Consider the following 16,283-nt stretch of genomic DNA (forward strand, 5'->3'; position numbering starts at 1 on the left):
TCAGGCACAGAACATTCTCCAAGCCTGTCATGGCCTCCTAAAGGGTCAGAGGTGGGAGGTTCATGAAGAGAGCTGGCCATTGGGCCCTTGGAAGGGAGTTAGCAGGGTAAGCCCACCAGGAGAGGAAAGAGTAAAGGGCGACATGACAGTGGACCCTCCCAGCCTCTCCCCAAAGCCACCTGCTGGGCTTGGGCAAGCGCAGCCTGCATCCCTTTGATGCTCGGAGTCCTCTCTCCATCCCCTGCCTGCTTGCCATGACTGGAGACCACAGTCCCCGCCTGTCCCATGCCCTCCATCGCACTCCCTGCCTCTTCCCATGCTACCATTTTTCCTTTTTTATTAAGGTATAGCTTACATTCAATAACTATTAGGATATTGGTATGAATCTATAACATGTTAACACGGACATTCATTATGTTTGTTTGATGCCTGTTATAGCAACAGGGAAGCTTAATCTCCCTGATAAACAAGAGCCTCACAGTTACCTGGCGGGGCTTCCAGCCAAATGTGTGGTACCACTTCTAGGCCCCCAACTTGTTTCCCTGCTTGTCAGCACTGGGTGGATTTGGGAGGAAAGAGATTTCTGCATAATACAGACAAAATCAGAGATAATGCCAATGGACCTTGCTTTACCCGGTAGCTTTGTACAAAATGAAGTGTAGCCATTTGAATTCTAATTTTCTCATTACTTACTTTATAATTCCTGAGATGTGTGATCTTCATTCCTGTTGGGTCTTGCTCCTAAATCCTCAAATTTCCGTTCTCCACTGTCTTCAGTCAGTTCTGGAGCACAAAACCTGAGACAGTCACTTTTAACTTCCTGATATCAATTATTTTATCCTTATAATCTGGCTAGTAACATTTGGGCTGTTGAAAGCAGAGCAATGCACTCAAAGATGTCTAGAGGTTCTTTCAGCTCAAAGATTTGGGATTGGGCTGTGAACACGATTGTGAATATTTCAGATAAGGAGTTTTCCAAGCAGCAGAGCCAGACTAAATCATTCATGCATGCTTCCTCTCATTGATGCCAGCTGTGTGCCTGCACAGGTGGGACTGAGGTGCACAGACAGATCTATTAAATGGCCAACCCAGAAGTGCTCCAGCTGAGTAAAGTCCTCCCGAGGGTTGGTTCAAAGAAAGGGGGTCCTAGAAAGGGCCTCTCTCCAAGGAAGGAGGCCTGATTTCTTCTCCTGAGCTGGGAGCAGAAAACCTGAGTCTGCTTGTCCCTTCTCTCCCAGGGCCTGGCTTTTCCTCTGTGCAGGTGCGGAAGGAGGAGAGGCTCTATAGACCCTCCCAGCACCTTTGTGCTGGGTCCTCTGATAGATTTACTATGGCAGCCAGGAGGCACTGCTGGGGAGAAGCAGCCTTGGCAGGTGGGGGCAGGCTCTCTGCAGACAGCAAACGTCTTGTGCACTGTTCTTGGTGGGACCCCAGCAACCAGAGGATTAAGTAAAAGCATGCAAGTAAAGGTCTTCTGTGGTGCCCAACTTGTAGTCTCCCACATCAGCCAGATCCTCCATTGTAGAAGGACTCTGGGTTCCTGGAGGATGCCTGCCCCCTCGAGCAGCCAGGCTCACTTCCAGATGAGAAATGGGGTGGGCTCTTTGAGGCAACCGAGGGTCTGGAACAGAGGGACTTCCAAGGATGAAGAACAATTGGAATTCACATTCATTGCTATTGTCAGTTTCCTATAAAATTAAACACACACTTACCCTGTGATCCAGTTTCTCCACTCTTCGGTTAAATTTACCCAAGAGAAGTAAAAACACACCCACACACAGAGACTTGCACAAGAATATTCAGAGCAGCTTTATTCATAATAGCTGAAAACTGGAAACAACCCAGAGGCCCGTCAACAGAAGAATAGGTAAATTGTGGTATATTTATACAATGGAATACTACTCAGTGATAAAAATGAATGAACAAATGTTAGGCGCAGCAACATGGGCAAATCTAAAATAAATCATTCTGACCAAAAGAAACTGGACGTAAAAAAGAACATGCTGTATGACTACATTTACTTGATGTTCTAGGACAGCAAAACTAATTTCTGATGATGGAGGTCAGAGTAGCAATTACTTCTTGAGTGGGTGCTAGAGACTGGGATGGCACACAGGAAATTTTCTGAGGTGATGAACCTTGCTCTGGTCATGGTTACATGGGTGTCCATCTGCATCAGAGTCATCGGGTTGTACAGTCCTGATTAGTGCTTTTTACTGACTGTAACTTATTTCTCGATAGGAAAAATAAGCCTCCAGGATGCACTCCGAAATGAGGAGCCTCTGGGGGAGGGGTGCTGCAGAGAAGCAGGCAGAGGCCCTGTGTGTGCGCACTAGCGCTCCCTTCATCCAACCCATCCTTCAGGAGCCTGGCTGGGAATTGATCTTCCTGGTTCTGGTCTCAACCGAATGTCGAGTGCACTGGCTGGTGAATGAGATCATACACATGTAAGTGGCAGTTTACAGCATGGAGGGCTTGGAGGAAGATCACAATCGGACAGGCCACATCATGCCCTCAAGTCAGCTGGGCCACCTGTCACCACGAGACTCTGGGTTTTCTGAGGCCCCAGGACTGCCTGGCTGGGGCAGGGCATAAGGTTAGCTATAGCCAACCTTGCTGGGAAGAAGGGGCCCAGCCCAAGCCTCTCCTAAGGGGTAGCCCTGGTGCAGAGGGTGACAGGGATTGACCTTAATAGACCTTACCCACTGCACCCAATATAGACTAATCTCATCTTTGTTTTTTCCTGCCCTGTCTTCTGCCCATGCTCAGCCTGTCCACTCCTTTTTCCATCCAAGCACCAGCCCTTCCTCAGACTGCCCCCTACTGGTTACCTTCTGAGCACTGGCTCTGCAGAAGAAATGACCCCAGGGGGTCCACACCCACACCTGTGGCAAGACATGGTTGTCCACATGTGGAAACACATACCACACACACACTCATTCACACACATCCCGGGAGGATCCCCGGCAACAGGCGTGGATTTATAGACGTGCACAGGTGCCTACGGCCGTGGGCACATAAACTATTGCCGCCGTGATAACAGTCACCATTTATTGGGTGTCCACTAAACACTGGGCAATGTCTGATCAGCGATTGCTTGTGGTCCACTTCACATGTGTGCAGCCCTTGGCTAGATGGTCTGTCCATGTGTGGATTCATTCAATTCTCACCACAACACTGTGTGGCAGGTAGTATTCTGCCTACTTTAAAGATGATGACACAGGAGCTCAGAGAAAAGTCACCTGCCTGTGATCATCCACCCAGACACTCAACATAACCCCAAAGCACTGCAGCCAGGCAGAAAGCCCAGTCCGGCCCCTCTCTCCTACCTCTCTCCCTACCCTCTCCTTACCCTCTCCAAGGTGGGGTCTCCTTTGGTCAGAGGGAAACAAGCCCATGGCATCCCAAGAATGGGCTTTTTTGAAAGCGCATTTCCATCATCAAATGGGCTTGCTCTCTATTTCCCTGGAGCTCTTGGTGGCTACTGGCCAGCAGATCCTCAATGCTGTTTGGTGGGATGCGGGGTGGGGGGGGGGGAGTGGGCATAGAAAAGGCACGGTGAGCTCAGGGAGGGCTGGGAAAAACATCTGAGACAGGCCCAGGAGAGCCCCAAACTTGACACTTCAACCTCTCCCAGCACCTGGCCTGGCGGATGCTAGAATCCACACTGAGCTCCCAGGACCCGGACCCTATCTTCCCACTGCCCAAAGCACCTGCCTGTCTGTTGCTTCTTAATCTCCTATTCTGGGTCCTCCTTCGCCCCATTTTCTAGAAGCAGAAAGTGAAGGCTGAGACAGATTGGGATTTGTTAATTCAGAGTGAGAAGTCCAGGAAAGGTCAATCTTTTCCAAGTGAGTTGCTTTGGGGCAGTTCCCCCCTAGTTAGATTGAGCCTGAGCAGGGACCATGTCAGCTACACCTCCAGCCAGCCCTGCTGTCAGATGTCAGGAAGAAACCTGGGGCCAGGATGTAGTTCAGATCCAGCCTGGAGGAGAGGGCCCAGCAGGCCGCTGACCTCAATCTCCAAGTCTCCCGGCCTTGGAGAAGGAGCTGAGGTCAGGGCTCTGCTTCAGGAGAGGCCTCACCAGACAGATCCTGCCTTTAAGATGTAAAGTTATACATCTTAAATATATACAATATAAATTAATTAATTAATTAATAAGTAACATATAAGATGAGTAATGAAAGAAATTCACATTGAAAGGAGATGTTTTGGCAAAGTGTTAGTGCAACAAAGTGTTGTTAGTGCAACAAAGTCTTCTGATCCTGGGTGTGAGCTCAAGAGTTTGGAGGGTGATTTTTTTTTTTCTGTTTTTTTAGGCTGCACTGTGTGGCATGCTGAATCTTTGTACCCCAACCAGGGATCGAACCCGTGCCTCCTGCATTGGGCGTGCGGAATCTTAACCACTGGACCGCCAGGGAAGTCCCTGGAGGGTGATTTAGCACCTGCCTCTCAGCTCAGCGAGTTCAGTTCTCAGCATCTCTGAAAGACCCCAGAGGAGACGTGCACAGGGGTGTCCGTTGTGGCAGTCTGGAATAGCACCCCACTGGAAACAGCCTAGACATCCAGGAACAGAGGAACAGATAAGCCCATGGGATATCCATATAGTGCATGTCCTCTGCTGCAATTACAATGACTGAGGAGGGGGAGGGGGACATGGCTGGTTTGGGGGTGCTGCATGTCCACAGGAGCACAGGCTTTGCCAGACGCACAGGCTGTGCAGGAGCACCTGGGTCTACAGTCTGGGAGGGGTGTTCTGCTAGACATTTCCTGCCCTGCTTGGCTTCCCTCACGTCCCTACCTGTCCCCATCCCACCCCAAATCTTATTGTGGGGGGTTGGGAGAAAAAAGAAAATAAACTCTGAAAATAGTTTGAGATGTGAGCTTTTAAAAGAAAATGATTGAGTCTTGAAGCCAAAATAAGGGGACAGAGATAGGAAGTCAGGGCGTTGGTGGCAGTGTCATCATGGGATGGGCTGCCTGCAGGGCCAGGGCATTAGCACAGCTGAGCACCACCACTGGGACACAACCATTTCACATTCACAGGACATTTGATAAATCATCTATTTGTGTTAAACACACATTCTCCTAAAGCACTTTCTTTTTTTTTTATACAATAAATCTGTTGCTTGGGTAGCACAAGTATAATTATTCTCCTTTTATAGAGAAATATCAAACTCCTAACCCTTGTGAACCCTGAGCTTGTGAAGAACAAGGCCAAGGGAGCCTTTCAATTTAATCTTACTGTATTACATTTTAAAAATGAGGATGTTTTTTGGGCTTCCCTTGTGGCGCAGTGGTTGAGAGTCCACTTGCTGTTGCAGGGGACGCGGGTTTGTGCCCCGGTCCGGGAAGATCCCACATGCCGCGGAGCGGCTAGGCCTGTGAGCCATGGTCCCTGAGCCTGCATGTCTGGAGCCTGTGCTCCACAACGGGAGAGGCCACAACAGTGATAGGCCCGCGTACTGCAAAAAAAAAAAAAAAAAAAAAAAAAAAGAGGATGTTTTCATGTACTTCTTATGTAATAAAAACTAATTTTAAAAGTTAAAAAAATTGTTTTAATTGAGAACAAGGAAGGAAGAGAGAGAACTGAAGTCAAGGAGACCAGTGAAGAAGCTATTGGTGAAGGGGTGGTGTGGCCGGAGTCTGGGGGTCCCCATCTGTAAAATGGGTGCACTGAATCCTATGGTCACTGGAGCTGTTGAGAGGACCCTAGCACTATTGGAGGTGCACTCTGAAGTCTGTGGGGTTTGTTCCCCAGATACTTGGCTGGAAGACAGGGTTCCCCCAAGTACCCTGTTCGGGCTGGCCTGTGGAGCTGCCCTCCCAGGCGTGCCTGATGCTCACAGGTCTCAACACACCAGGAGGCCAACTGGGCCATAGAGAAAGATCTGGCACAGGGCTACCTCCCCGACCAGACCCCAGCCCTTAACAGGGCCCACTACTTCAGCCCAGCAGCCCAGTGGGGGATCTCCATGCAAATCAGCTGTATGAGCTATAGCTCAGTTCAGACCAGAGCTCCAGAAACAGGCCCCAAAGACACCCTCATTCTCTACTGCTCCAAGGCAGTATTGGGACAGCTGGACTCAGCTTCTAACTGCTCGGGCCCTCACCGGAAATATGATGCCCAGTAGCTCCATGGCCTTCGCCCTCTCTGGGAAAGGGCAGAAGTAGGGCAGCCTGGGTCAGGAACTCCCCACTCCCCGCCCTGGGCAAAGAGCTCCAAGCCTGGTTGGAGGAACAAGGCCAAACAAGGGCTTAAACGCAGGTCCTTGACTCCTGTGGCTGTAAGCACAGCCTCATGAGGTGGACAGGGCCACCATCTGCTCCCTTAATTGGCACCCACTTCCCCACTAGCACCAAGGGGCCATGAAGGAGGCGTGGTCACAGCATGGACAGCTTCTCACACAGCTCCTCCTGCCCAGGGGTGGGGTGGGCATCCTCAAGGAGCCTGTACCCGGGAGGTAGTGCTCCTGGGCCTCGCTACCGGCCAGGCCCGGATGAGGCAGAAGCCTCTGGCTGGGAGAGGTAGGGTGCAGAGACACCCCGTGCTTGCTGCAGCTAGCTACCAGGGCCCTGTGGGCACACACGCATTCATGTCTGGGAGGGTCATGGGAGGGTGTCTCTGCATGTGTGATGGCAACGCTGCGTGGTAGCTCAAACACAGGCTCTGCCGTCCCTCTGCCCGGGCTGCAATCCCTGTACCACCATTGCTGGTGTACCTCGGGCAGACAAAAGCCCCTCTGAGCCTCAGTTTCCTCATCTGCCAAAGCAGCATGATCCCAACAACTCTGACCCCACGGAGTCTTTGTGAGTGCCTGGGTCACGGTCAGCCCTTGGTCTACTGCAAGCCAACGCATGGGGTGTGGCCAGCTGAGTTCCTACCTGCCTCAGTGTCCCCAGAGGAGGCTGAAGAGCCAGTGCTAATTGCTCCTCTGCCGCTGATATTCTAAGAAGGGAGGCGAGGTGCTGAGCAGGCTCAGGAGGGGAAAGCCTAAAGGCTCAGCGAGGGTTTGTGGGGTGTAGGGCCCAGGTGGACTTCTGGTCAGTGCCCCAGCCTCTGCTGGACCTGACTAGCAGCCATTCAGCATTTGGCAACTGTGTCCAGGGCCTGCCTTGCCATTGTCTCCCACCACCCTGCTCGCCAGCCCTTTGGAAGAAACACACGGGAGGGTCCTGCCCTCTAGTGGCCGCAGGCGGTCAGGCCTCTCCTTTTGGATCCCAGGCCTCAGAGGAACCCACTGCCCACTCTACCTTTTCCAGTGCCGGCTTCACAATAACAAGTCTGTTTTACAGTGGCTAAAACTGAGGCTGGTCCTAGGAGCCGGCTCAGCTATTTTAATCTCTGAGCACCTTTGAGCCCTGAGGGCCCTGCTTCCGGGCTCTTGGTGGTCCTAGGGTCACAGGGTCTGTGTCCACTAAGAGGGAGGCCTGACTGTGCCCAGGGTGAGGGTACTCACGGACCATGGTCAACACAAGCAATACAGGAAGCAGGGAGAGCCTTAGCTCTGGAATGGGGCACATGCTTCTGCCCAGGTTCCCCACACGCCCGCACCCCTGCTTCCCCCATTGCAGCCTATCATCAGGCTATGACCAGTGCCTATGGATGGGGGGAGACCACAGGAGTTGAGAACTTAGCCTAGGGCTTGACACAAAAGCTGCTTTGCTTCTGGACACCCCCGTCTGTGCCCCAAGTGAAAGGAGGCGGGGACCTGGGGAAGGAGGGAAAACTAAGGGGAAGTCACGCCTCTCTAGGGAGGGCCTCTGCATCCTCTGTCCCTCAAGGGAGGCACAAGTGTGAACCCATCAGATAAACAAGTCTTTCCTTGCCTTTACTGAACCATGAGCTGAGCCTGGGACCGGGTCATTCCCCCAGGCCCTCCATGTCTCTCCTGCCAGCCCTGGAGGCCTCTTCCCTTCATTCCTGGAGTCTGAAATGCAAAGAGTTGTGGCTCTGTGCCAGGCGCTGAGGATTCACATGAACAAAGTGGGCCTGCCTGGCCCTGGGGCAGCTGGCACCTAGGGTAGGAGGTGGCCAGTGACAGCACAGGCCTCTGCAGAGAAGCACTCAGCGCACACGATGCCCAGTCAGTCCCACCCAGGCCCCACAGAGACCCCGTGGCTCTGGGCAAGGGCCCGTCCCAAGAAGCCTCTATGTTCTGACAAGGACATACGAGCTCCAGGCACACACACCCCCACGAATCCCCACTCACGCACACACTTCCTGCTCCCAATTAGCACTAATTAGACAGCAGGAGAACCCACAGACCGTGTAGCAAAAGCAGTCAGGTCTGTGGGGTCCCAGGTAGGCAGTCCCCATCAGGCACCAGGTGAGAAGGGCCTTGGGGGAAGGGCCCTGGGGTCCCTGCTTCTCTGAAGGAGGATCAAGTGACAGGGCCACATCTGCCAGGGACCTCAGTGGTCCCTCTGGAAGACGGGAGCTGCCCCAGGGCTGGGGCAGACTGGAGGATGGGGAGCCTGACAAACACCTCCTTTGAGGCCTTCCCCCAAGCTCCTCATCCCAACCTAGCCTCTCCAGTTCCTCTGCTCCCAGTCCTCACTCCATACGTCATCCACTCATTCATTCATTTATTCACTCATTCATTCATGCATTAAGTGTCCATGGACCTCCTAGGACCAGGCCCTGGGACCACAGACATAGACATGAAGCTGATCAGCAGGGCCGTGCAGGTGGGTATGAGGGCAGGCGAAGCTCCTAGTGCTTAACTCCCCCACTTGAGCAGCCCCTTCCTCTACCACTCACCCCCACCCAGGCCTGGGCCCAGCTTGGCATAGATTACAGGGGGCAACCATCAGATGGCTTCTTTCCATTCCTTATGGAGACAAGGAGGCCAGGCTGGCAGTGCAGTGTGCTTGTGAGTGGAAGGATCAGCCCCACACCCTCCTTCGTGTGGCTCTGGTTGGCACCCTCTGGGTGAGGCTGTTGTTCCCTTGGTCATTCAGACTGGACTCAGAGGATAGGCCAGCAAGGCCAGCTGTGCACATGCCCGTGACCAAGCCTGCGGGCACAGCGCTAGGAAGTCATAGGATTTGGGGGGTAAGAGGAAAAGGGGGGTCCAAGTCCCAGTTGCTCTAAGGTGGGGCTGGAACACGCATGACTGAACAACCCGGGCCCCAGACCCCAGGGTGAGGGCCCTGAGCCAGCCAGCCCCCTTTACACCACACCACACAGCTCAGGCCCTCAGCCGCAAGCTGGGGTGGTGGGAAGAAAGCAGGTGTGTCCAGCCTGGCCCCTGTTCCCCAGAACATCCCCATCAGGGAAACAGAGGCTGGGCTCTGCTCCCCTCCCTTTCCTACCTGGGAGACCAACAGTCCTGGGCAATTTGGTGTTGCCATGACAACCACACACTTTCTTCTTCCCTACTTAGCAGACTGAATTTGAGCTGCCAATTAAATCGTGGTGAGTTGTCTGTTTAGAAGGCATGTGGCTGCTTGGAGACATCTATGCATCTTCCGTTTCCCAAGTGTCTCTGATGCCCACTCCTTGCTTCCTGATGGCTGAGGCCAGCGAGACATGTCCTGTACCAGCTCCCGTGTCCCAGGGGCAGTCCTGGCCCAGTGGCAGCATCCCCTGCCGGTCTGGCCTCCGTCTGACAACACTCTGGTGTGCAGCTTCAGGGGCGGGTGGATGGTGGTCATCAGAGGCCCCAGACCATGCACAGTCCTCTTCCGTGTGAGGCACAGGGCTTTCCAGCAAGAGCTCTGGACTCAGAAGGCTCTTTGTCCCCTTCAGGGTGTGCGCTGCCTTTAGGGGCTCGGCGGCCTTGGCTGGGAATTGCCTATGTGTGAACAACTGGATGACCAGGCCCCCTGGGGCCCTCGGAACCACGCTTTCCCAGGAGCTCACCTTAGCTGACTGTGACCAGCAAAGGAAAGGAGCCGCCTCCAGTGCAGAGCATGGTGGCTGGGGTCAGAGCTCAGTCCCCCAGTGAAGGAGACCTGGGGTGGCCTGTAATAAGGGGGTTGCCAGTGGCCCTGGAAGGCACGTGTCAGCCTGGCAGTTGCATAAGGGCTGGCTCAGCCTGTTCAATGGGAGGTAGCCATGGGCAGTCAGAGAATCGTGTGGACCTGGCTGTCAGGCAGACTTGTGGCTCAGCCTGTTCTCAAATCTGCCTGGGACAGGGATGGACGTGGATGCAGGGGAACTTACCAGGAAGGGTCACTCAAGATGAGCAGGGAGACCCGCCTCTGCCCTCTGCAGTCAGGGCTGAGGCCTCTGCCCCACGTTCAATCCTTTTTTTTCTTTTTTTTGCTGCACTGCTCAGGTTGTGTGATCTTAGTTCCCCAACCAGGGATTGAACCCGGGCCAATGGAAGTGAAAGTGCCATGAGTGTCCTAACCACTGGACTGCCAGGGAATTCCCACAAGTGCAATCCTGCTGCAGGTTAAACTCACCACGTGGGCTGCAGCATCCTCCGGTGAGGGGGTGGTGGCTCTTGACCGTAACTCTATCTCCTGGGCTAGGTCCACATCTCTGCCCCCATTTACTACTGCTGTGATGTTGGGCAAAGTTCCTTAACTTCTCTGAGCCTTTTCCCTCTGGGGAAGGGAGGGGCCCACAGATGGGACCGTGAGAGTGGAGGAGGGGGGGTGAGGGGCTCCCTGAGCAAAGTCTCCAGGGAAAACACAGACTCCGTGATACTTGCTGAGATTAGTCACGTTGCCAAGAGCTTTATAGTGTTTTCTCAGAGTTTTATAATTTTGTAGGGGACAGCATAAAGTATTTTTAAAAAAGCAAATGAAATAACGAGACCATTAATAGCTTGAGGATTGTAGTAGAAAGGAAATAGGATACTACTTGGTTTAGCAGAGAACAATGTTTCTATAGTTTTAACCATGTGAACATGAATATCAGTTTACCCCAAATCATAACACTGGGAGGATGGGAAGGTAAGTGTGCAGGGAGATGGTCATCAGAGCTCATTTTTCCATACGAGGAGGTCAATATTCTAAAGCAGAAACAATCAAGAAATAGCATTATAAGCAAATTACTTAGAAATATGAAGGGAAACAGAGGAAGGAATGATGCAAAGAACTAAAACAATGGGCCAAGGAGAAGGAAGCTTGGAGGGGGGCAGAACCTGCCCTTTGGGGGTTATCTTTTAAAACTATGTACATGTGTTTTTTTGATCAAAAGTAAAACTGAAAATAAAAATAGTTAGAGTTTAGATAGAAAGCAGGCTGAGGCTGGAGAGGTAGAGTAACTCGTCCAGGGTGGCAGAGTTGGGAGACAGCCTAGCAGGGATCCACATGCAGCTCTGAGAGCTTGGAGTGACCTTGTCAAGACCATGGACTCCACCTATGGGCCGGGGGCTAACCAAGCACCCAGGAAGGCTGCACAGATAAGGCCTCAAGCCTAACCGGCTGCACCCTATGCCTCTGGGCAGGGAAATAAGGCCCAAAGCCACTTCCCTGAGGAGATCACGTCACCCGGTGGGAGGAGCAGGAGCAGAGGGTGGTTTCACTTCCTTTCTGTTTACTGGTAACTTTAGTTCCCAAGTTCCCCATCCAGCCAGGCTGATTAGTTAGATTCTCCAGCGGGAGGCCTGGGGTATCAATGACTTGCCTGACACCTTGGGAAGCAGTTCCCTGTGCCAGACACACTCCACCTGCAGCCAAGGAGGCAGTGGAGCCTGGAGGGTCGGGTCCTCGTTGCTGGCTTGTGCTCACCAGAGGCACCAAAGTCCACTGCTCCTCCAGGAGTTTCCTGGCTTCTGCAGTGGGAAAGACAGTCGGCTGAATGACCCAGTGACAGGCTGCCATGATCTCACAGTTACCGCTGAGCATGGCTTGGGTGCCTGGCATTGTGCAAAGCCTCTTTCATGTGAAAGGAGGGGTATGGCCCACTGGTTAGCAGGTCCTGGGCCTGGGCTCCAGGCTGGCTGGTCATTAACACAGTGTGACCTGGAGAGGCTTCCTTCCATCCTGGGGCTTCCTCTGGGGTGAAGCTGGGGCTGAGAGGCAGGGCCCTGCTCTGATACAGCAAGAGTGGTCTCAGGCTCCATCAGTGGGCAAAATGCAGAACAGGTCTCTGTGTCAAGATATTCTCTACCACGTGGTTTACAATGTAGGGAAAACTGGGGACAACTTAACTGGTACACCGTGTAGTAAAAAAGAACAATGTAGAGGGCAGTGTGTACATGGCAAGATGTGTGCACCACATGCGAAGTAAAAAGAGGCCATGGACAGGATGGGGCGTTTCTAACTGTCTACAGGGCACTGACTGCCCAGGATATTTTATAATTTACAACTTATAAGTTAATATAAGAAATACCTAAAATACATAATGCTGTCAGAGATAAGATCATTTGCTACCAGGAAGAACAATACCCGGAGATATTTTAGACCCTGTGATGATTTCTGCTCTGGTCTAGCTCCCCTGTCTGAACGCAGGCCCAGGCTCCAGCCTCAGAGCACACAGGCCCACCTGCTTTCCCACTCTCCACTCAGCCCCAAATAGTGCTGCATGGTGACTTTTTCTTGGCCCCCACCATGGTCCTAGAGCAACAGTTGAGTAGGGATTAGAACCTTTTGTAGATGGAGAAGAGGATCTTATGAACAGACAGCGGCAGGCCTGGAATTAGAGCGTGATTTTCAGGCTCCCTGGCTCTGTTGATTATCTGTATCAACAGCTGGTCCCTGGAGCCAAAACATCATCTCCCAAGCTGCGAAGACAACCAGAAAGCTTGCAGAGTTGGGGGAGAGGCCCACAGAAGCTGATGGGAGTGGGGAGGCCTGGAGCACCGGGCTCTGTGGCACACCGAGGTCACAGGCTTTTGAAGAGAGCAGGAGGAGGAGGAGCAGCAAGAGGCAGGCCTGACGGACCCCCACCACGCAGACCCCAAAGGCCAACAGCCTTACTCCTCCCCCAAGGAGCGGTGCCAGACCCAGACGTGCCTGGTGTCTCCCTGCTCTCCTTGAGTCCTAACTGTGGGCAGAACACGCTTCCCTTCTTAGGAAAATCCCACCTTAATAGTAGCACTCAAGACAGAGCCCTCTGGGCACCCTAAGTTCTGGCCTTTCTCTTCCTCCCAGCTGCTTCTGGAAGGGGAAAGCTGGTTGGTCTGAACCTGGTATCCTTTATCCCAGTCCAGAGAAGGAAAAACAACAAACGAAATAGAAGTTTATAGAGGTTAAGTCTGAGAGGCTGATGGCAGAGGCAATGGTTGTTTTTTGTTGTCTTTTTTAGGGTGAGGAGGAAGAACTCAACAAGCTTCAGATCAGCTTTGATGAGTGGGTTCAAGGTGAGGACACTGGCAAACTGGAGATCGAGGCTGGCGGCGGGGGGAGTTTCGGGAGTGTCCTCACAGCCACCATGGCCCAGGCCTAAAGCTGAGGTCAGGGGAGCCAGTGCCCATGGCTGCCCACCCACACGGCGGGACCAACGCAGACCCTTCCATTTTCTTCAGAAGCTGCCGACAGCAGCTGGCCCTCCTTGGACAAAGCCACATTCTCTTCTGTCACCTTTTTTCTTTCTGCTTTAATCTAAGGCTACAGGGAAATTTAAACTACCAGTTGAGGTAATTTCTGAAATTGCTGAAAATCATTTAACAAGCTTTGGAAGCATCCCCTCTTGCTCTGGGGGGGCCACTCAGGCTGAGCCTGAAAGAGGTCATTTGCTGGCTCTCCCTGGAAGCTGTGGCTTTGCTTCCCCAGGCTTGCCTACCTGAGTTGGCCAAGAGTCAGAAGGCCTCCGGCAGTCTCCGTTACCCATGTCCTCACTTTCTAAGCTCCTCCAGGCAAGCTGGGCTGAGAAGGATCTTTCGTTTCCTCTTCACCTGCAGCGCTGCCTCCAAGAAAAGGGGAAAGAAATGTTGCCACTGAAGGGAAAAAGACTCAACCACATGCATGTCTGTGGACTGGGTTTAGGTGGGAAGGAGGGAGCAGGTAGGCGTGAAACAAATGTTCCCAGCGTCCACAGTTCCTCTCTGTTCAGCAGATTTATAATTCCACTCACAGAGCAAACAGGCTGGTGCAGGGCACCCCCTGCTCAGTGCCCCTCCATCCTCTCATGGAATCCTTGCCACATCCTATGAGGCAATTGCTCTAATGCCCAGTTTTAGATGCATAAACTGAGGCTCAAAGAGATTAACTACCTTGCTCAAGGTTGAAGTGGGGATGGGTCTGCCTCCAAGACCCTCTCTGGAACCCACACACAACCTGCCTCCCTAATTCTCAAGGGAGAAGGAAAATAGGGCTGTTGGAAGAAAGGGAAAGGAGTGTGATGGGGTCAAGAGCATGAGCAACTGAACCTGACAGGGGCGAGGGCCCAGGGGGTGGAGAGGTGAGAGGTTGGAGGCTGGATAGCAGGTGGTGCTGGGGTTTAGTGCCTTCTGGGGGTGACAGGGCTAAAGAAAAGTGGTTAAATCTCCAGTATTTGTAGTGTCCTCACTTCTCGCTCCTTTGCTGGTCCAGCCGTAAACAGGCCTTGAGTGGGTTAATAGGAGCGAGGGTGGGGAGAACAGAGCTTGGGCTGGGGAGGGGGTGGGGTGGACAGCATCAGGAGAGGACTGGCCGAGGGTGAGGAGCAGAAGAAAAAGCGGGCAGGGAGGTGCATACACAGGACATGTAGGGAGTCTTGCTATGGGTTGTTTTCTCCAAGGCTTTCAGAGCTGCATTTGCCTGTCCTACCTCTGTTCTCCTTCCATCCTCCCTGGGCTGTGCAAGGTGGGCTACTGACAGATGAGGAAACTGAGGCACAGAGAGGCAAGACCTCCTGCCTATGATTACAAAGTGATGGAGTGGCCAAAGTTAGCTGCCTTCCCACTCCTTGGTGGTGTCACCTGGGGTCAAGGCCACCAACAGACAGGGGACCATGGGATACAGACAACTTTTTCTTTGTAACGCAACATAATTTTTGGCCAGATTTGTTTCTCCCAAATACTTTTTTTTTTTTTTCGGTAAGCGGGCCTCTCACTGTTGTGGCCTCTCCCATCGCGGAGCACAGGCTCCGGACGCGCAGGCTCAGCGGCCATGGTTCACGGGCCCAGCCGCTCCGCGGCACGTGGGATCCTCCCGGACCGGGGCACGAACCCGTGTCCCCTGCATCGGCAGGCGGACTCTCAACCACTGCGCCACCTGGGAAGCCCTCCCAAATACTTCTTATGCATGCTAATGCCTATGCAAAACAATTACCTTAAATTCTTTAAGATGAGATAAAGACTGAGGTGGGAGAGGAATTGTGGGAGAAAAAGTCATGGAAGGTCAGCAAGGAGGTTTAAAACATTCAAAATCGTGGATTTCAAACTTGCTGGGTTTTTTTGTTTTTGTTTTTAACAAAAAGAACCTTTTTTTCAAGCAAATTCTTAGACTAACCCCTAATTTTCAAAACAGATAAAAAGGGTGCTGCTCCAGTTGGAGTTGCAGCTGGATGGCCCGTCCATCTCCTCAGGCTCAATGTTATCCCTACAGCTCAGATCCAGCCCTTGTTAACCCGAGGGAGGAACGGAGCCCAAAGGTAGATGGTACCTGACATGTGCTCAGTGCGCCACAGTTGGTAGAGTGAGGGAGGCTTGTTCAAGATCACCCATTGAGTTAGAAAAGGGCAGCCAGGCTGGAGTATAACCATGTATGTGACACCATGGGCCGCTTAGAAAGCAAAACTCTGTTCGTGTACTTCAGAAGGCAGACATGGACACAAGCGGACTTCCCTGGTGGTGGTGCACATGGAAGGAACGCCGTGGGCAGGACACCTCTGGGTTCTTCCCCCCAGAGCCTGGCTCTCAGCCATGTGTTTGTAGGGTTGCTGCAGGGACAGTTGAAAAGAGCCGAGGATGAGTGGCCAGTGCGCTTGGGCACCTTGCCATCAGCCCCGCATGATGTCACTCCCACTTACTAAAGAAAAAAGAAAAAAAATGCAAGTAGCTCTATCACTTCTATTGCCCCCCAGAGCTGGACATCTGCACACCTGCAAGAACATCCTCTTGTCATTGGAGAGATGCCACTTAGGGATTTCACAAGCCACATGAGGAAGAAAGGAATCTTCAGCTCTAGCTCAAGAACATAAAAATGCGCTGTGCTAATCTGGTTTGTTCATAAAACTGTTGTGTTAATGCCCTGGGGGAAACAAAAAGGAAAGCTATTTTAGCAACATTCCCTAGTTTGGTTGGGATTACGTGTGGGGGAAAACATTCCCGTTTCCCTCGCGGCTAAGGGTTTTGGTTCTCCTGGGTCCTCATGGTTCTCCCTGCCTGGCCGTGCCAGTCCCTGATGAGGGCTGGACGAGAGTGTGCCCTGAGCCCAGGGGAAGCTGGGGCTAGTCA

Source organism: Stenella coeruleoalba (genome assembly GCF_951394435.1).
Source record: "Stenella coeruleoalba genome assembly, chromosome: 10".
Taxonomy (NCBI): Eukaryota; Metazoa; Chordata; class Mammalia; order Artiodactyla; family Delphinidae; genus Stenella; species Stenella coeruleoalba.